A 19,529-nucleotide genomic window follows, 5' to 3' on the forward strand; every position below is an offset into this window, starting at 1 on the left:
GTAGTAATGGGAGGGGGATGATCTAGGGGTATACACGCAACAAGAAGGGGAGAGATCAAGAGTACACATGTGACAAGGTGGGTGGATCCTAGATTCAAGATGGAGCATAGCTTTGATTGTCATTGAGCTGGAGACTTGACTTAACTAAGCTTTCTATGGAAAGGAATCCACTGCTTTTAAGGGCAGGGAGTGAGACCCACCTATGGTGGGATAAACAATAGTTTCTGATTGCTCTGCATTACTAAATTCCTACAGAGATAATATCTTTGAGCATCTTGCCTCCCACCTTGTGCTGGCAAATAGTCTCTTAAATTAGGCATATATTTGGGGGAGACAAAACTGGGGGAAAGTGTTTTTTAAATACTTTTATTGGGGGCTCTTACATCTCTTATCACAATCCATACATTCCTTAAGTGTGTCAAGCATATTTGCACATATGCGACCATCATCATTTTCAAAGCATTTTCTCCCACTTGAGCCCCTGATATCCACTCCCCATTTCTTCCCCCTCCCTTGCCCACCCATCCCTAACAAACCCTTGATAAGTTAAAGATTATTTTTTTCCATATCTTACATTGTCCTCCATTGCCCCTCACCCACTTTTGTTATTGATCCCCCTGGGAGGGGGTTCTAGATTGAACCTTGTGGAAAAGTCTTTTTATATCCCACAGATGCCCTCTTCAACAAATAGTGCTGGAACAAATTGCAATCTACCTGTAGATAAAATGAAACAAGACCCTTACCTCACCGCATGCACAAGAATAAAATCAAGGTGGATCACAGACATTGAGGTAAAACCGCACATTATTAGGGCCATCAATGAAGGGATTGGTACCAACCTAAGAATCTTGGCGCACGGAATACATAGGCTACTAGAAATAGGGAATGATACACACACAGAGGAAATACAACTTGACAAGCGGGATATACTAAAGGTAAAGACCCTGTGTACATCGAAAGGCTTCACCAAGAGAGAAATAAGAGAGCCCACACACTGGAAAAATATTTTTAGCAATGATACATCATTACCTTATTACTAAGGTCAGCAGTACTTTACTAGCATACAATAAGGAAAAATATAGCCCACTGAGGGGATGGGTAAAAGACGTAGATGGAAGTTTTACAAGGGAGGAAACAATAATGGCCAATAAGCATATGAGAAAATGCTCCCAAACATTAGCCATTTGGGAAATGAAAATTAAAACAATTATGAGATACCATCTAACTGTATGGCCTTGGCACAAGAAAGTCCATTTTGAATCAGGCACTTCCATGTTAGTTCTTGAAACTTACCCCTCACCGACTTCCCCCGCCCTTCGGTACACCACAGATGTCCAAAAGTGCGTGTTCTTACTAACAGGATGCTTGCTCAGCTAGTTTGCCCAACTCCCACCCAATTCCCAGAAAATTTAACGACTGCTTCCCTTTTTTTATAATCCCTTGTGTAGGGACATTTCTCCCCCCTCCCCCTGTGCCTGCCAGCCAGGGGGGTATAAGAGCACAGCTCAAACTTCCCTCTGTGTGGCTTCAATAACTCAATGCCCTGAGTTGCTGATCCCGCCCGCAAGCTTCTCAATAAAGCCTGCCTCTAAAACTTTGTTAATTGGATCTCTGGTTCTGTTTTGTGCCCCAATAAACCTTACACTAACACCCTCAAAGACAGCGCAATTCAAAAAATCCGAAAGCAACAAATACTGGAGGGGATGTGGTGAGATATGAACTGTCATCCACTGTTGGTAGTCTTGTAGGTATGTACAAGCACTATGGAAAGTGATTTGGTGATACCTATAGCAAATGGAAATCAAGCTACAAATGACCCAGTAATCCCCCTAGTGAACATAAGTCCAGAAGAATTAAGGAACAGACAATGGCCAGACATCTGTGCTCCAATATTCATCATGGCACAGTTCACAATCGCAAAGAATTGGAAACAACCTAAATTTCCATCAAGTGAAGAATGGATTAAAAACTCAGGTATATATACACAATGGAGAATTACACATTCTTAAAAATAAGTGATGAATGCATGAAGCAAATTGTCGCATGGGAAAAGTTAGGGAAAATTATGCTAAGCGAAGTTAGCCAAGTACAAAAGGACAAGTACAACATGAATCCACTGAGCTAAGTTCAAACAGCACAATGGGCTTAGAGGAAAAGTAACTTAATTCATAATTTCTGGTTCAAGGTCCAGGAAGTCTGGAAGGGATGCATATGGTATCTAATTAAAAAGAAGAAAGAAACGAAAAACAAGAAGGTGGTACAGATAGCATCAAGCCTGACAGACATCTTTCCCATCTCTTCCAAGTCTTTAAGGACAACAGAGGGAGGAGGCAAGAGAAAAAAAGAAAAAGAAAGATTCTTCATTTGGAGGGGAATAGGGCACTAATCTACTCACAGGGAGGGTATTGCTTATGTCTCCACATGAAAGAGATAGGCAGACCAGACCTCATTCCAGTGGATCATTCCTTGAGGGCCACATACCTACATGGAACAGCTCATTAACGTATGCCCAATCCAAGCTGTTGACTCCCTCTGTAGTAGAAGGTGTCACAGAGGACGGACCACACTGAAGATACAGGCTGGGGAGAGTGGCTGGTCTGTCCTGTCCACATAGGAGAAAACAGAGAGAGAGAGAGAGAGAGAGAGAGTTACTTGACCTCATTTTGTGGCCAAACTTCAAGGGCAACTTTCCTGCTTGGAGCATCCATTACACAGAAGGCTAGCCCCAGCTCAAGATATGACATCCCCTCACTGGCCCCAGTGCTACAGAGAATAACAATGGAGATATGGTGGGGGAAGTATGGCCAGGTTGACACCCTCACAGTGGGGCAAAACATGAAGGAAGCATAACAGATCAGCAATGAGATCAAAGCCACGAAGTCCCTGAGGAATCCCCAAAATAAATCTCTGACTTGGGGGTCAGTACTTGATACCTCACCAGATCTTGTTGGAAGACATTCATAAAAGTCAGCAAGTAGACCAATCCCGAGGAGAAAGCAACATGACTGATGGTTCTGGGGTGGGTGGACCATGGAAGAGGAGGAGATGGGGAAGGGAGTGGTGAGCCAACAAACTCAGGGACAGGGGAACAACAAGGGATCTAAATTCAACAGTGAGGAGGGTGTAGCATGCCTGGGAGTGTTTGACTGATTGTAATGTCACCGAGAGGAATCACTGAGAGCCAAATGAAGGATGAACATGATAGCGAGGCAGGAGGAAAGTAAAATGAAATAGAGGAAAGAACTACTAGGTAAAAACTATATAGAGAGGCATAACTATAGACATGTATATATGTAAATATATTAATATATAAGGATAGGGGTATTGGTCTATACATATATCAGATGATCAAAAACTAGTAATTATATCGATGTAAAGGAGAGGGGTCAAAGTGGAGACCCAAAATCCACATGTTAATAATTGGACATTTCCTCACAGAAGGGACACATGGAAAGGGCGATTCATTCAGGGTGCAGTATAGCACCGACAGAACACATAACATTCCCTATTTCTCTAATGCTTCCTCCCCACCCCCCGCCACTATCATGGCATCAGTTGTGTCTCACAAAGCTTGCTACACTGGGATATGTACATTGTTACAGACGAGAGCTTTCAACACACAGATCCAGGAGAGAGAAACCCCTCAGAAACAGTAATGGACGTAATGATTCCATGAGGGGAAGTGAGGGAATCAGGGGAAGGGGAAACTGATAGTAATGGTGGATGTATAATCCCCCTTGAGGGGGAGGAATAACAGAAATGTTGGTGAAGGGATACACTAGGAAGTTTAATACATGAATATGTACATGTATATATATAAAATGTATTAAGGGTTGATGAGAGAGATAGGGTGGGGGAGGGAATAAATAAAGAGATAATATCAAAGGACTTACGTAGAAAGAAAATGTCTCAAAAATGATGATAGCAACATCTCTACAAGTTCACTTGATATAACTGATTTATGGACTGTTATGATATCTCTAAGAGCCCCCAATAAAATTATATTTAAAAAAACGCCAAAACTAAAAGTTAAATAAAATAGTTTTAGTTTCAGAAATCCACAAGGACATTTCATTTGGACTCGATTGTAGTAAGGTTGTTTTTTTTTTTGAGGACCTGAAGCTGATTTGGCAATACTTTATTGCTCTGAAGGTACAGCTGCTGTAGTCTGCTAGGACTGAGATGGGAGGAATGAGGGTAGCAAGAACTGGATATGCAGAGTAGGCAGGGTTATTTCACATCTTCTTTCTTGTCAGGCTAGCAGAGTTAATATAGGAGGGAAGCATTCCCTTCTTATCAGTTTCTTTACTCTCAGATACTTACCCCTACCCCCAGAGAAGAGGATTCTCAGGAGGGGTCAGAGCTGTTAAGTGGGGTGAAATGTCATTAATCTCCTTCATAAGGCAATGCACAGGGGGAGTGCAGCGGAACAGCAAGGGAATGGAGTGGCAAGGTCCCCAGGGAATGCTGAAAGTGGACTTTGGGGCCAGGGCGTGGTGCCCCAACAGACTGGAATGGAAAACGCTCCTAAGGGCCAGCAAAGATCCCTGAACTAACTACAAGCTTTTCTCTTGTGAACTGTTTTGTTCTGTTCTTTTTCAGTGGTTTGTTTTGGTTGTTTTGTTGTCCGGTTATATACTGTTGCTTTGTGTTCCTCTGTCTAGTTTTCGTGCATGTTAGTGACTCCACAGGTCTGTCTGAATAGGACAGGCTGGATGAACTATCTGGAGGAAAAACAACGGGACCGACAGTTCCGGGGGGACTTGGGGTGGGGGGTAGGGGGGGTAAGGAAGTGGTGTTAACAATCCCAGGGACAAGGGAAAAACATGGGACCCCAAAGGGTAGAGAAGGGGGAGTGGCAGGCCTGGTGGGAAATGATCAAGGGTAAGGTTGCTTAGAGAAGAGGTATACTCTAGCCCAGGTGGCAATGAAGCATGGTAGTAGGGCAGGAGGAAGGTCAAGGGAGATGGAGGAAAGAGCTAGGAGTCAAAGGGCATTCATGGAGGTCTAGACAAAGACATGTACATGCAAATATATATAGGAGGTTGGGGAAATAGATCTTTGTGTCTATATTTATAGGTCAAGTATTAAGGTGGCGGAAGGACCTTGGGCCTCTACTCAAACACTCCCTCTATGCATGAATACCTTCTTTTATTAAATTGGAACTCTATGAGGCTCACTCTCCCGACACAACAGCTGGAGCCAACATGGGTGAACAAGTAAATGTGGTGAAGAAAGCTGATGGTGCCCGGCTATCAAAAGAGATAGTGACTGGGGTCTTAAAGGCTTGAAGAAAAACAAGCGGCCATCTAGCTCAGAAGCAACAAAGTCCACATGGAAGAACACACCAGCCTGTGTGATCGAGTGGTCCCAAAGGGATCAGTTACCAGGCATCAAAGAACAAAAAATCATATCATTGACTGCACACCTCCATGATAGGATCGCTGAAGACAAATGGGTGCATAAGCAAATGTGGTGAAGAAAGCTGATGGTGCCCGGCTATCAAAAGAGATAGTGTCTGGGGTCTTAAAGGCTTGAAGGTGAACAAGCGGCCATCTCGCTCAGAAACAAATAAGCCCACATGGAAGAAGCACACCGGCCAGTGCGATCACGAGGTGCCCAAGGGACCAGATATAAGGCATCATGCAAAAAAAAAAAAAAAAGATATAAGTGTGTGTATGTATGTGTATTTATGTGTATATGTATATATGTATGTGTATATATATATATTATATTAAATGAAGGGGGAAGTGCAGAGTGGAGACCCAAGGCCCAAGTGTCAGCCAATGGAGATCCCCTCATAGAGGGGCTTAGGAGAGGAGATGGGTTAATTAGGGTGTGAGGTAGTATCGATGAAGAACACAGCTTTCCCCCAGATCCTGGATGCTTCCTCCCCCCAACTACCATGATCCGAATTCTACCTTGCAGGGCTGGATAGGACAGAGGCTGTACACTGGTACATAGGAGGGTTGGAGATACAGGGAATCCAGGGTGGATGATACCTCCAGGACCAAGGGAGTGAGGGACGATGCTGGGAGAGTGGAGGGTGAGTGGGTTGGAAAGGGGAAACTGATTACAAGGAGCCACATGTGACCTCTTCCCTGGGAGAGGGACAGCAGAGAAGGGGGGAAGGGAGACCCCGAATAGGGCAAGATATGACAAAATAACGAGGTATAAATTACCAAGGGCATATGAGGGAGGGGGGAAAAGGGAGGGATGGGGGGAAAAAAAGGAGGACCTGATGCAAGGGGCTTAGGTGAAGAGCAAATGCCTTGAGAGTGATTGGGACAGGGAGTGTATGGGTGTGCTTTGTACAATTGATGTATGTATATGTATGGATTGTGGTAAGAGTTTTTGGAGTCCCTAATAAAATGTAAAAGAAGAAAAAAAAAAAAAGAAAATGATTAGGGCAAAATATGTACAGATGTGCTTTATACAATTGATGTATGTCTATGTATGGATTGTGATAAGTGTTGTATGAGCCCCTAATAAAATGTTTAAAAAAAAAATCTCCTTCATAAATATTTTCTGTGTCCTTATTAGGAATCATAATGTCATATTTATATGCTCATGACATTTCATTTTGGACTAAGGAAGGGAGAGTAGCTGGAAGGATGAAAAGGGAGTGTGCTATTCCAAGATACCACATTGTTTGTGGAGCTTGTGGTGTTTCCCACTAGTCTTTGGTAATCTCAGTCCTAGACTCAATAATTCCCTCTGCATAGGCCCCCAGGTGTCTAAGGCAACTGCTGTTAGGACTGGCCAATGTATACACACTTCTCTGAGCCCCATTTCCAAATGCCACCCCAGAGCCCCACCACAGTGGACACAGTCACCAAAGCCTATGCTCATTCCTCATTTGATCCTATTGTTAGCAGGAGAGGCCTCAAGGTTTCAAGCCTCTCCATTCCTCATTTATTGTTCCACTCACAAAAAAGGTTTCAAGTGAGGGACAGAATTCAGACCAGAGTCAGATTAAATGTTTGAAAAGAGTCAATTTACTGAAGAGATACTTTGTAAAAGTAGTCTAAAGGGCCCTTAATAATTAGGTGCAATCTCTTGATTGAGAAGTTTGAATGAGGCGGGGGTAATGTAAACTCTGACATGTATGGGAGGTTCCTTTTGGCATGTGCAGGAAGGTGTGGAGGTGGAAAGGATCATGGGAAGGAGAGACTTAAAATGGTCGGGAGCCATTTTAAGCTTAGCTGGAATCATTATTCCTGTCTTTTGATAATAGAGAATAAGCCTAAAGGTCTCATCATCTGTAACTGCTCCCTGCTGAATAGGGACGACAAAGAACCTACAGCTGTCTTATCTTGGCATGGCTCAATAAATGCCTTAGTGGTTGGAACCCAGCCATATACAGCTATGTGTAGGTTTTATTGGTGAAGGCACACATACATGCCTATAAAAATTTTGAGGTAGTACCGGTGAAGAACACAGCTTTCTCCCAGATCCTGGATGCTTCCTCCCCACAACTACCATGATCCAAAGTCTAACTTTCAGGGCTGGATAGAGCAGAGGTTGTACACTGGTACATATGAGGGCTCGAGGCACAGGGAATCCAGGGTGGATGATACCTTCAGGACCAAGGGTGTGAGGGGCGATGCTGAGAGAGTGTAGGGTGAGTGGGTTGGAAAGGGGGAACCGATTACAAGGATCCACATGTGACCTCCTCCCTGGGAGAGGGACGGCAGAGAAGGGGGTGGGGGGAGGGAAACTCCGGATAGGGCAAGATATGACAAAACAACTATGTATAAATTACCAAGGGCACATGAGGGAGGGGGAAGCGGGGAGGGAGGGGAAAAAAAAGAGGACCTGATGCAAAGGGCTTAAGTGGAGAGCAAATGCTTTGAGAATGATTGGGGCAGGGAATGTATGGATGTGCTTTATACAATTGATGTATGTATATGTATGGATTGTGATAAGAGTTGTATGAGCCCCTAATAAAACGTTTAAAAAATTTTTGAGAACAGCGAAGCAGACAAGGCCCGAAATACATAAATTTAATATTAAACTGAGAGGTACTAGGAGTGGCAGGTTTCATGAGGCACAATGCTTACAAGAACCAAAGATATTTTCTTGTGTAAATCTCAAATCTCCTAACTACTTTAATGGTGTTGCACTTGTTCCTTTAGTTGTTTTACTTTATGTTTAATTATGCCTGATTGATTAACAAAATAACAACATCCCTCTCCTAAGAAAATACGTGCTTCTCTTTTTCCTTCAGTGAGCAAATTCAGGGCTTTATTTTGTAATGGCACACCCACTAAGGAATTAACCTGAGTTTGTAGTGTTAAGAGAGTCACCTACTTCCTCCATGTGAATGCTAAGGTCTTTTGAGAGTTCATAATGTAAATGAATAACAATTCCATTTTTCTCCATTCCAGTTCCCAGAGCTATCGCTATGCTACTTCCAACTAGGTTAGGGGCTACTACTGCTCTGTTGCCTATATAGGAAAATTTTGAGGGGATTTAAATGTGTATTTCAGCAGGGTGTTTTCCATGTTCTGTACAATTAATCAAATTTTGTCTGTGATGAGAAAGATTGGGATGAATAATCCTGACCATCCAACCTATAGACCTATGTAGACAAATATATCACATAGGAAAAATATTCCAAGTAAGACATCAAGTCTTTGTGTTTGGTCAAAAGAGAGTTTGATGACAGGAGATGGTAGACACATTTCCAATGGGTTGTAACCCTCAGGGGCCATAAGGCATAAAGTGTCCTGATTGGGATTGAGAAAAACTTCAGTCTACTGCTCCGATGGTAGCAAATGCCCTGTTTTCTTGGTTAGATGTCACCCATGAAGATGGAATCAGGGATACTAGATACCTTCTTTGTCAGAAAGGAAGACATAACCAACACTGTAGTGAGCATTGTTCAGTTAATAACTTAAGGAGGGATAAAATTGATGTCTGGGAGTCAGCCTGTTGTGCTATTTTCCTGAGTCTGGCTAAATGTATTAGTTTGTGGTTCTATTTTCTCACTTGAGACATTCTATGTCAGTTTTGGAGGTATGTAGAACCAACAGACACACCATCCAGATGTTTCAGGATATTTGGTTGGTTTCTGGATCTCCCCAAATTCAGTTATTCTGTCTGTCCAAAATTTACTCTTCTCTTCCCGGCACTTATATAACTGTGTGGTTGTTACAAATTCATTGGGAAAGATTAAATGATACTTAAAGGATGACTTTGTCCTGGGTGTCTGGGGAGTTTCATGGCAATGATAGGGCCATAAAGGTATCTGTTGTCCACTGACTTATATAAACATGAGAGAGCACCAAATACTAAAATAATAATAGCCCAGTATAAACTAATAAGTTGACATTTTTTACTTCAGTTCCAGTCTTTTGGAGAAACAGCTCCTAAACTGATGCCAAAAGGGAACCCCATGAGAAGGACTCCAATGAGACATAGGATACTAAAGGGGTTTCCTGAGACTAGACTAGAGCAATGGGTCCCTGGATAAGCTAACACAGTGGAATTTCTAATTGCAGAAGAGACTGTGCACGAGGCAGCTGATTAGAAGAAATTAAAAAAATTCAGTTTCCTCAGAGGTAAATACCATAAAGGTATATGTATATGCTGCACCCTTCCCTTAATCCCTCCAAACATAGCAGCCCTTGAGTCTTCTTTTATGTGGATATCAGAGAGGAGAAAGTTGGTCAAATTGTCTTAATAGATTTTTGCAAACATTGTACATAAACTTGGAGAAAAATTTTGTGCATTATATATGGGAGAAAGGGGTCTTAGATCCGCAAAAGGAAAACCACTCCATTTCAAAGGGTGACTTTCTAATTATTAAGAAATTTATGGTTTAGGGTGGACACATCTCAAAAATAATGGGACAGGTGGGGAAATTATTTATGGTGAAAATTTTAAAGATGAAAAGTTCTATTATAAGTATGATCAGGAAGGTTTATTGAGCCTGGCAAATGCAGGACCCAATATAAATGGTTCTTAGTTCTTCATCACAACAATTTCAACTCTTTATTTAAATGGTAACATGTGGTATTTGGACAAGTTATTAAAGGAATGAGTGCGGCAAAGAAGCTGGAAAATATAATAGTGGAAGGTGACTTTCCAAAGTGTGCATTATTGCAGAATGTGGAGAATTGAAAGTGGGGATGATTGGATGTTATTCCCAAATGATGCCTCTGGTGACTGTCATCCAGATTTCCCTGAGGATGCTGAGATTTAAAAGATGTAGATAAAATTTATTGGTAACAGAGGATTTTAAAAGCATTGGGAATAATTTTTTAAAAATCCTATAACAGGGGACTGGCCATAAAGAAGTATGCAAAAGTTTTAAAGTATGTAAAAGGTTCAAAAGCTGTTACTGAGAAAGCAGATTAATCCAAGGTACAACCTGTGCCTTTAAGCTGTGCGTTGAATATTGGAGCTTGTAAACTAAAGATGTTCAATCGGCAGGGAGCAGTTGACAGCTGTTTGGAGGCTCTTGAACTAGACCCATGAAAAGCCAAGGCACTATACCACAGAGCTCAAGGGTGGCAAGGATTAACAAAATATGTTCAAGCACTGGCTGATACTAAGAAATCTCAGGAGATAGCACTTGAAGATAAAGCTATCCAGGCAGAATTGATGAAAGTCAAGCAAAAAAATAAAGGCACAGTAAGATAAGGATAAGGGAGCATATGCAAAAGTATTTTCTTATTAAAGAATTGAATTTTGCTTAAATAGTATGCGTTGGCTGTATGAAGGCAATAAGAACATTTAATGGTGTCTGTTTAATTACACCTAATATGTTTATTTGTATGATTTAGTCTTCCATTGTTTTTGTTTAGGAATATTGATAAGACCCCTTAATAAAACAATGTCAAATATACATTATGAAGTTTTTCTTTTAACCAACTCCCCCCCACCCCCGCTAAAAAAACCCTGAAAATTGAATCAGTGAGCTCAAAGACAATTATTCTGCCTACAATCGACAACAGAAACATGGTTTTTTTTAAGTGAAGGAATCAGAATAAAGCCTGAGAATGTTATGGGACACTATCAGGAGAAACAACCTATGGGGTACTAGAACAAGAAGTAACAAGAAGAAAGAAATATATATATATATATATATATATATATATATAAACAAAGTACAAGAAACCATGGAATAAATTTTTCCAAACATCACAAAGAAGGAGGAACTAACTCTTTCAGAAGCTGAGATATTCCCAAATAGGAATATATCCCGAAAGAAAAACATGATGACATATTGTTATCAAGCTATCCAATTTCAAGGAAAAAGAAAAAAATCATGAGAGCATCTGGAGGAAAAAAAAAAGAATAGTAACTTACAATAGAAAACCAATAAGGTAAGCTCAGATTTCTCTGAAGAAACTATTCAGAAAAGAAAATATTATAGTATATAAAATTCTGAAATGAAAAAAAGGACAATAAAGAATCCTATATCCATCAAATTATTCCTCAAACAGGATGTAGAGATAAAGGTTTCTCAGAGAAGGAAGAACTAATGCAATTCATAAAAAGAAGAGAGACAGTGCAGAAAATATTAATCAGATCACTTTGGACAGAGACTCAACAAAAACAGCAGATAAACATTAGACACGAAAACGCCACCCAGAAAACAATACAATGAAAGCATCACTCCAAACACCACAGAAATAGAGAAGGAATGAAGATACCAATAAAGGAACACACACAAAATAGGAAAAGAAACCAAACACAAATGCAGTAAATTGACAGCAACCCCCCCCTACATAAATCAATAATGACACTGAATGCCAATAGATTAAATGCACTTATAAAAAGATAGAAAGTAGCAGACTGGATTAGCAAATAAGACCCATCTATAAACTAGCTAAAAGAGACACACATTAAACTCAAAAACCAAAATAGACCAAATATCAAATGATAGTGAAAACATTTTTAAGCCAATAGTAACCATAGAAAGGCAGAAGTGATAATATTAATCTCTGATGAAGTAGACTTCAAGGTGAAGAACATAACGAGATCAAGGAATACATAAAACAATCATTAAAGGAACATATAACCTTAATAAACACATGCATACCCAGTGAAAGATCTTCAAGATACATGAATCAAATGCTCATAGAGCTGAAAACAGAAAAAAACAACTCAAAATAATTGTAGGAGACTTCAACACAGCCCTCTCAAGCAAAGAGGGATCATCAGATATAAATTCAATATCAAAAGATATAGCATCTGGGGTCTTAAAGGTTTGAAGTTAAACAGGCAGCCATGTAGCTGAGAAGCATCAAAGCCCACATGGAAGAAGCACACCAGCCTGTCTGACGACGAGGTGTAGAAGGGACCAGTTATCAGACATCAAAGAATGAAAAAACAGTGGTGCCCACCTCCCTGATACGATCAATGAAGACAAACGTGTGCATAAGCGAATGTGGTGAAGTAACTGATGATGCCTGGCTATCAAATGATATAGCATCTGGAGTCTTAAAGGATTGGAGATAAACAAGTGTCCATCTAGTTCAGAAGCAACAAAACCCACATGGAAGAAACGCACCGGCCTGTGTGACCGTGAGTTGTTGAAGGGATCAGGTATCAAGCATCAAGGAACAAAAAAATCATATTGTAAATGTGGGTGAGTGCAGAGTGGAGACTCAAAGCCCATCAGTAGCCAACCGGACACCTCTCACTGAAAGGTTTTTGGGAGGAGATGAGCTAGTCAGGGTGCAGGGTAGTAATGATGAATTATATAACTTTCCTCTAATTCTTATATGTCCCCCCACCCACTATCATGATCCCAATTTTATCTTTAAAACATGGTTAGCCCAAAGGATGTACATTGGTACAGATAGCAACTGGAAACACAGAGAATCCAGGACAGATGATTCCTGCAGGACCAGTGGTGAGAGTGTTGATGCCTGGAGGGTGGAGGGAATGTGGGGTAGACAGGGAGAACCAATTACAAGAATCTACATAGAGCCTCCTCCCTGGGGGATGGACAGCAGAGAAGAGGGCAGGGAGACGTTGAACAGTGTAACATATGACAAAATAATAATAATAATTTATGAATTATGAAGGGTTCATGAGGTAGGGGGAAGTGGGGAGGGAGGGGGAAAATGAGTAGCCGATATTAAGGGCTCAAGTAGAAGGAAAATATTTTGAAAATGATGATGGCAACAAATGTACATATGTGATTGACACAATGGATGTATGTATGGATTGTTATAAGAATTGTATGAGCCCCCAATAAAATGATTTTTAAAAAAGAGAAACAAATTCAATAATGATACACAAGAGTAAAAGAACACAATCCACCAACTCGACCTACTAGATATACACAGAGAAATCCCTCTAACAACAGTGTATACATTCTTCTTCACCTATATGGTATATACTCTCGAATAGATCACGTTAGACCACAAAGCCATCCTTAAAAAGTTTTTTTAAAGATTGAGTTCCTAAAATCCATTTTTAAGATGAAGATGCTGTAAAACTTTAAAACAACAGAAAGAATAGATACAGAAAAAAAAAACACATGGAGACTGAACAGTAGCTACAGAAAACACCTCAGTAATAGATCAGATATAAGATCACATTAAGAAATTCTTTGAAACAAATGAAAACAATAATGCATCATACCAAAAACCATTGGGACACAAGAAATTCAGTTAGCAGAATAATTTATCACAATCGATGTACACATGAAAAAACAGGATACCTCTAAATTCAACACCTTAACACAACATCTCCAAAAACTAACACAAGGGAAATGACATAAACCCTCCACAATAGAAGAAAAGACTTCATAAAGATTAGAGAAAAAAAATAAATGAACTGGAATACAGAAAAAGGGTGGGAAAAATCAACAAACAGGAAGTTGGGTTTTTGAAAGGATTAACCAAAATAAGAAATTATTAGTAAACATAACAATTTCAAAAAGAGAAAAGATGAAAATATTTAGAATTAGAGATGAAAGGGGTGACATCACAACAGACCCAGATGAAATAAGAAGAATGATAACCATAGTACTATGAAAAACTGTACTCCAACAAGCTTGATAATCTAGAAGCAATGGACAAACACCTAGAAATACACAATCTACTCAAATTAGCACAGAGACGTGTAGACACCTGAACAGACCCATAATAAAAGAAGCAATAGAGGTCATCAAGAACTACTAATCAAGAAAAACCCAGGACCAGATGGATGCAAGAACCAAATATCAAGAACGGGGGTGGGGGGAGGGGTGAGGGTGGGGGGGGTGGAAATGGTGACCCAATAGGACTCACCCATCTGGAACTCCTGCTGCAGACCAAAAAATTGGAAGGTAAGGCGAAGGAAGCAGGGAGGTGGAGTCCTGAAATTAGAACTAGGGTAACAGGGTCTCTCCTGAATCAATTTTTGCGTGGGATTTCCACTCACAAAGCAAACCAAGAACACTGTAAAGCGCTCTATCTTTGGTGAGCTGCAGATGCTGGCTGTGCCCTTGCTGAGAGCAGTGATTTCTCCAGACTGACTCCCAAGAGGGGACAGAATCCCAAACACGAGGGAAACCCCACGCAGGAGCTCTCTGCGCAGTTAGCTGCCTTGAGCTCACAACCTGTGTAGTGGCCGTGGAGGGTAGCCATAATTTAGAGTAGAAGAAAAATCATATATTTACCTCAGGTAGATCGTGGTGTGGGAGACAATAGGCAGATAGAGTACAGGGAGCAAATTTAGTTCCAATTGGCCGAGAAGGAAACAACCCCCCTAATAATGACTCTAGAGGTCAATCTGACAGCCCCAAAATCAGAGCACATCACAAGCATAATTTTTAAAAAGGGTGAAAAATACATTATTGGTTTAAAACTCAAACCCAAGTCTGGTTGCTCATCTCCAAGGAGCACATAGGTGGGAGGCCCTTAGCATAAATTAGTATTAGAAGAAACCTAGCTAAGGAATGCCAGAACTCAGCTACGGGGCCTGGCAGCTTTTCGCATAACAAAGACCCACTGTAGCAATTGTCAGCTTTAAACAGCACAAAGCTGCAGCACAGAGACTGTGGGAGACAATTTCATTTGATTTTATCCTATCTGGTCAGGGGGATAAAAAATAAAAATTTGTTTTATATACTTTTGTATTCTGTTGGCTAGTATTTTGTTAAGGAGTTTTGCATCAATGTTCATTCGGGATAGTAGTTCTTGATTCTTGTGGGATCCTTGCTCGGTTTGGGTATCAGAGTTATACTAGCTTCATAAAAGGAGTTCGGGAGTTTGCCATCTTTTTCTACGTTCTGGAAGAGTTTGTGTAGGATTGGTGTTAGTTCTTCCCTAAATGCTTGGTAGAACTCTCCAGTGCAGCCATCTGGTTCAGGGGATTTTTTTGTTGGTAATCCCTTGATAACCTTTTCTATTTCTTCTATTGCTATGGGTCTGTTGAGATTCTTGATGTCCACCGAGGATAGTCTAAGGAGGGATTGTTTTTCCAGGAATTTATCCATGTCTTCCAAATTGTTGAATTCATTGGAGTACAATCCTTCATAGTACTGTGTAACTATCCTTTTGATTTCATTAGGGTCTGATGTAATGACCCCTCTTTCATCCCTTATTCTTGCTATTGAGATTTGTTCCCTCCTTTCTTTGGTTACGTTTGCCAATGGTCTATCGATCCTGTTTATCCTTTCAAAGAACCAACTTTTAGCAATATTAATTTTTTCCATAGTTTTCTTATTTTCCCTCTCCTGGATCTCAGCCCTGATTTTTATAATTTCTTTTCTTTTGCTATTAGTAGAATTGTCCTGCTGACTAGATTTCAGCCTCGGTCCTTGGCTCCGTACGAGAAAGATTTCAAGCCGAAGCCGGGTTCGTGATCCAAGTGAATTTAATGAGAGTTAAAAGAAGTTTCAGGTTTTATGCGGCACCCATTAGGATTCCTTTGACCATGTGGCCTGGCAGAGACTGCTCCGGGACACGCAAGGATCTCTCCTCTCCCATGGAGATGACCACCCAAGCAAGAGCCTCTCAGTCCCTGCCTTTTTAAGGGTTCCCGGGGGAGGCTTGGTGAACGACCCCAGACCGATCCCATTGGCTGAATTGCAGTCACCTGGCCCAGGTGGGCTGCTCCAGGTATAACGCCCATCCCCGCACACCGGCGGGAAAATCCAGCTGTGTCCTTTGCTGGCTCTCCTGGGCATGCGTAAATGGACTTTCCCATCCCTGATGCTAGCTACCTAACAACTCTGCTCTAGTTTTTGTAAATTTTGTGCCAGCGTATCAATCACGAGTCTCTCTTCCTTTCTCAGCTGTGCATGTATTGCTATGAAACTTCCTCTGATGACTGCCTTTGCTGTGTCCCATAAGATTTGGTACGTCATGTGCTCATTTTCGTTGGTTTCTAGAAATTTCCTAATCTCATCTCTGATCTGCGCCAGTATGCAGGGGTGCAGGAATGGTTCAACATACGAAAGACCATTAGTATTATTCGTCACATTGACAGGAAAAACTGTAAGAACCACATGATAATATCAATAGACGCAGAAAAAGCTTTCGACAACATCCAACAATTCCTGTTTAAGACACTAGGAAGATAGGAATGGAAGGAAAGTTTCTAAAGAGAATACAAGCTCTATATGAAAACAACAGCCAACGTGGTAGTCAATGGAGAAAAGACTAACACAATCCCACTAAAAAAGGGGACTAGACAAGGATGCCCCTGTTACCCACTCCTATTTAATATCGTGCTGGAGGTTTTAGCTAACAGCATAAGGCAAAGAGACATCAAAGGTATTCGTCTGGGGAAGGAAGAGGTGAAATTATCATTATTTACAGATGATATGATTTTATATATGGAAAAATCCCAAAAGTTCCACAAGGGGAGTACTGGAAGCAATAGAGGAGCTTGGCAGAGTGGCAGGATACAAGATCAACAAACAGAAGTTCATCAGACTGTTATACACATCAAATAAGACCATAGAAGAAGAGATCCAAAAAGTGGTACCCTTCACAATAGCCAAATACAAATTGAAATATCTAGGGATGTACCTGACTGGGAAAAAAAAGATCTATACAGGGAAAACTATAGAACACTATTAAAAGAAACCAGGAGCGACCTCAACAAATGGAAGAATATCCCAAGCTCTTGGATTGGAAGACTCAATATAGTTAAGATGTCAGTTTTGCCAAAAAACATTATAAGTTTAACGTGATTCCGTTACAATTACCCTCATCTTTATTCAAAGAAATGGAAGAACTGATTACCAACGTCATATGGATAGGGAAGAAGCCCAGAATTAGCAGAGAACTCCTCAAGAAGAAGGACACCGTGGGAGGGCTTGCTTTACCTGACTTTGGCACATACTATACAGCCACAGTTCTCAAAACTGCATGGTATTGGTACAACGACAGATACTCAGACCAATGGAAAAGAACTGAAAACGCAGACAGCATACAGACAGCTGATCTTTGATAAGGGCCCCAAAAATATCAAATGTTAAGCAGATGTCCTCTTTAACAAGTGGTGCTGGAAAAAAATGGATATTTACATGCAGACAAATGAAGCAAGACTCTTATCTCACTCCATGCACAAGAATAAACTTAAGGTGGATCACAGACCTTGAAGTTAAACCCCAAATGATTAGGGCCATCAATGAGGGAATTGGGACCAACTTGAGAACTTTGGCGCAGGGAATACACAGGCTATCAGAAATAGGGAAGGACACAAACACAGAGGAGGCACAAATTGACAAATGGGATATACTGAAGATAAAACACTTGTGTGCATTGAAAGAATTCACCAATAGAGTAATAAGAGAGTCCACAGACTGGGAAAACATCTTTAGCAATGACACATCAGACAAAGGCCTTATTACTAAAATCTACAATACTCTACTAGCTTCCAAAAAGAAAAAAACTAATAGCCCACTTGAGAGGTGGCAAAGGACTTGAACAGAAGTTCCACAGGGGCAGAAATCCGAATGGCCAACAAACATGAGAAAATGTTCCTGATCTTTAGCCATAGAGAAATGCAAATTAAAACAACCCAAATTAAAACAACCCAATTCAAAAAATCAGAAAGCAACAAGTATTGGAGGGGCAGGGGGGAGACAGGAACTCTATCCACTGCTAGTGGGCCTGTAAGTATGTACAGCTACTATAGAAATATATCTGGTGGTACCTAAAACAGGTGGAAATAGAGTTACCATATGACCCAGCAATCCCCCCTAATGGGCATAAACCCAAAAGAGGCAAGAAACAAACCAAGGACAGACATCTGTGCTCCAATGTTCATTGCAGCACAGTTCCCAATTGCAAGGAACTGGAAGCAACCCAAATTTCCATCAACTGACGTTTGGATTAAAAAACTATGGTATATACATAAATGCAATGGAGTACTACGCATCACTAAAAAACAGTGATAAATGTATAAAGCACATAGCGGCATGGGAAGAACTGGAGGAAATCATGCTAAGCGAAGTAAGTCAGGCACAAAAGGACAAGTACAACATGAGCCCACTGAGGTAAGTATTTTTAAAAGATGCAAAAGGGGCATAGGGACAAAGCTACTGTATTAAAAAATTTGGGGGTGAGGACTGTGTAGTCTGGCAGAGACCAGATCACACCCAGGGATGCACATGGTAGACAACTGGGGAGGAAGTGGAGAAAGGAAAATAAACGGATGAACATAAGGAAGAAAAGGGGAGTGGGGGCATGGAGCACTAACCCACCCAAGGGGAGGGTATTGTTTATATCTCCACACGGAAACAGGGACCAGACTTCAACCCAGTGCCGCAAAGTGTGAATGCAACATTCCGGCGTGGAGTAGGGAACCAGTGGAGAGGTCTGGGAGGCTGGCCCCAGTACCAAAAATTAAGTGGATTCCTGCCCCTCCCCCCAGAAGAATTTGTTTCAAAGGACGACATTGATTCTGCAGCTTTGGGAGAGGGACATATCTGATCAGAGCACATGGGAGCAAATGAAGGGAGAGGAGGAGAGAGTGGAGCACAGCCTGGCCCACCAGGCCGTGAGGATGGTGTTCCTGATTAGAGCAGCCTGTCCACAGAGAGAACAACATAACTGGTCCCACTATGAGACATGATGCCCCTCACTGACCCATGGCGCTACAGGGGACGGCACCGGAGACACAGTGTGGGAATTGCGCCTGATCTGATCCCACCACACCGAGGCAAAGCACTGGGGGGAGTGCAGCGGAACAGCAAGGGAATGGAGCAGCAAGGTCCCCAGGGAATGCTGCAAGTGGACTTTGGGGCCAGGGCGGTGTGCCCCAACAGACTGGACAGGAAAATACTCCTAAAGGCCAACAAATGATCCTTGAACTAACTACAAGCTTGTCTTTCTTGATGTGTTTTGTTTTGTTCTTTGTCAGTGGTTTGTTGCTGTTGTTTTGTTGTATAATGATGCTTTGTTTTCCTCTGTCTTGTATTTGTGCATGTTATTTTCTCCACAGGCCTATCTAAATATGATAGGCTGGATGAACTATCTGGAGGAAAAACCACGGGACGGACAGTTCCAGGGGGACTTAGGATAGGGGGAGGTGAGGGGTAAGGAAGTGGTGTTAACTAACCC

General features: G+C 41.3%; 1 pseudogene; it reads left to right on the forward strand.

Moving 5' to 3' along the window:
• Window positions 1–9,591: 9,591 nt before the first annotated feature.
• On the forward strand, window positions 9,592–10,687 carry LOC142433440 (peptidyl-prolyl cis-trans isomerase D pseudogene; annotated as a pseudogene).
• Window positions 10,688–19,529: the final 8,842 nt, after the last annotated feature.

This window comes from Tenrec ecaudatus, chromosome X (assembly GCF_050624435.1).
Source record: "Tenrec ecaudatus isolate mTenEca1 chromosome X, mTenEca1.hap1, whole genome shotgun sequence".
NCBI lineage: Eukaryota > Metazoa > Chordata > Mammalia > Afrosoricida > Tenrecidae > Tenrec > Tenrec ecaudatus.